We start from the raw sequence: 3119 nt of genomic DNA on the forward strand, positions 1-3119 counted from the left end.
ACCCCTGGTGGTCTCTGGGTACCCCTGGCGGTCTCCGGGTACGCCTGGCGGTCTCCGGGGCACCCCTGGTGGTCTCCAGGTACGCCTGGCGGTCTCCGGGGCACCCCTGGCGGTCTCCGGATACCCCTGGTGGTCTCCGGGGCACCCCTGGCGGTCTCCGGGTACCCCTGGCGGTCTCCGGGGCACCCCTGGTGGTCTCTGGGTACCCCTGGCGGTCTCCGGGGCACCCCTGGCGGTCTCTGGGGCACCCCTGGCGGTCTCTGGGGCACCCCTGGCATCAAGCATGCCGTCCTTTCTTTCTGATGGCTATTCATTCATCCATAAGCGATGTGAGTTTCTACTCTGTGTCAGAACTGTGCAGGGGTGTGCCCGGGTGCCATGGCCGGTGACAGACGTGCTGGCAGGGATGGAGTGGGCAGGGAGGGAGGGGAGGTGGCCTGGCATGCCATGCCCAGGGGTCGCCCATCAGGCGTCCACCCGGAGTCAGGGAGCATCCGCCGTGTGCCGCGCAGTCTGGGAATGTGAGCACGGCAGGTAGGGGCAGACAGGGTGCCTTCTCTCCAAAGCAGGCACCTAGTTAAGGAGACAGATGACAAGATAAGGTGACAAGACGATGAGCATCATACAAGGGGCTCCTTCCGTCTTCCTGGGAGAAGGCAGAGGGTGGGGGCACAGGGCAGGGGGCAGGAAGGGGGCTCCAAGGCTGGAGAGCCAAATACGGTGGAAAGGCTTGGCATTGCCAAATGTCCGTTTGCAAATTGTTGCATGGTGGCCTCGTGATGTTTCCCTGGAGGTGCTTGGGTGAGGGCCGGTGTGGCATAGTGGGTGTCTTGGCTCAACCAGGATCGAGGCGTTGCCCAGTGAGGGTGATGGCAAGAAGCCAGGATGAGGGGCAAGGAGTTTGGGTTGTTCACCTGGAGCAAACCCATCCTGAAGGTGGCTTCCCCACTGGGGAAGGAGGGAGTGAGGGCAGGAGGGGTCCCCTGGGCAGCACAGGAAGTGTAAGCGGTTTGCCCAGCCCAGACCCAGGGGCGGAGGCGGGGGACTCCCCCCATTCCGCGAGCTGCTTCCCGGGGTGAGCCGTGGGAGGAGGGACAGGCAGGGACACCGAGGCCCGGACACTGAGTCTCTCTGCGGCCTCGGGCTGGATCCCAGGCACTTTCCGTAGCATCGGCTGGATACACAATCAGCAGGAAATTTAGAAAATACACAAGGGTGTAAAGATGAAAACAGAAGACACTGCTGATGCTGCCGGCAGAGCCGTCTCTTCCCATCAGTCTTTGGAAAACAACAGTATGGAGACCCTTTCCCACCTGCCTTCCTCAGGAGCTGTTCCGGAGCCGTCAGACCGGTGGTTTCAGTGTCTGTCTGCAATTCTGCCACGCACGTGGCCGGGTTGTCCCCGATTTAACCCGTCATTGTCTTCCCCTCCGTGCGGACATCTTGGTTCCTCTGCTCAGAGGCTTTCCTCTGACATTCCCGGGGAGCCTGGCTCGGGGAGGATGTGGTTGTTGGGGAAACATCCAGGGTCCAGGCTGGACACCTGGCCCAGCCAGCTCAGGACGGCCCAGCCCCACGGCGTGGGGTAGGGTGGGGGGTGGGGGGGTGGTCCCTGGTGGCCAAGGGCAGAAATTCCAGAACCTCGGGGCCTGCAGACACGCCTGGGGACCTGCAGGCGCAGAGGCCACCTCGGCAGAGCTGGGGGGCCTTGCAGAGCAGAAAGCACCACGGCCCCACGTTGCCAAGGTGACGCAGAGGCCGCTGGTTGCCCAGGAGGAGGCGCGGCTCCGCCCTGGGCCTTTTCATTCAGGCTGCAAAGGTGTTTTCATTCTCTCTGACCCAGTTGCCATGGTTTTTGGTATTGTTGTGTTGTTTGTTTAAAAACAAAACACACAGACCTATGTCACGAGGAAGCAGACGTCACGGCCATCACCTAGTAAAAACGACCATAAGCGGCTCCCCAGACAGGCACCCTCAGTGACATCCCCCCGGTACGGCATGACAGTTAATGAGCCATGCAGAGACAGGACAGGGGACAAAGCGGGACAAAGTCCGTGGCATTAGCACCCCGAGGTCCTGCTTACACCTCTGTGGTGGTCCCTGCAAAGGACAAAAACTTGGTCTGGGAGAAAATAAGACAGCTCAGCCCACAACTACTCAGGACAGGTGAGAGTTTTCAGGTGGGCAGAGCCTCTTGGGAACTAGCTCTACCAGAAAGAAGGTCCCACCTCAGGGCCAGGAATCTCTGGGTCACTCCAGGACCTAGAAGGAAGCTTCCAGAACGTTCTCGAACCTTCTCACAAATAAGCCAAAGACCTGAAAGCAGCAGGCAAGGCTCAGGGCCTGGGCCACCAATTGGAAGCACGGAAGCTCAGGGCTGTTGTGCAAGCACAGAGGTCGTGGGGGGCTGCCTCCCAGCTCCCCTCGCCACGCCCGCCGGCAGACGGAGCTGGTGTGTGATGGTGTGATGGAGGGTGAGCCACTCGGAACCCAAAGCAATTTAAGCACCTAAAGACCAGAGGAAGCCCCCGTGTCCCTGGCAGGCCCTGCCCGCCTCAGCCCTGCTCGCAACCCGACGGAGCCCAGGCGCTCTCCATGCGGGCCTGCCGATGCCACGCCATCCGGGCTCTTGGCAGTGCTGCGGGGGAGCCCTCTTCCTCGCCCCCAGCTGCCGGCACTGGCTCCCGGGACCCCAGGGCTGGGGGCCGGTTAGTAGCAGCCAAGCAACGGAAGGAAGCTGGCCTGTCCACTCTGGGGCCGGCCTCCAGCCCAGCTCCCGCTGTCCCTGCTCGATGGCATGGGGCTCCAGGGCTCTCGAATTGGTGTGAGGAGTACCTGACTTCTGGGAGCCCCAAGTGCAGGAAAGGCCCGCAATGGATAAGTTTAAAATAATAGAGCAAGTTCCATAGTGGGACACCCCAGAGAAGCTGGCAAGGGACTCCTGATCATGGGGCCATGGGGCTGTGGGGCTGTGGGGCTGTGGGGGCTGTGGGGGCTCTTCAGGCTATGGGGGCAATGGGGCCGTGGGGCCGTGGGGCCTGGGGCCATGGGGCTGTGGGGTTGTGGGGCTGTGGGGCTGTGGGGGCCATGGGGCTGTGGGGGCTCTTGGGGCTGTGGGG

Source organism: Suricata suricatta, chromosome 5 (assembly GCF_006229205.1).
Source record: "Suricata suricatta isolate VVHF042 chromosome 5, meerkat_22Aug2017_6uvM2_HiC, whole genome shotgun sequence".
Lineage (NCBI taxonomy): Eukaryota > Metazoa > Chordata > Mammalia > Carnivora > Herpestidae > Suricata > Suricata suricatta.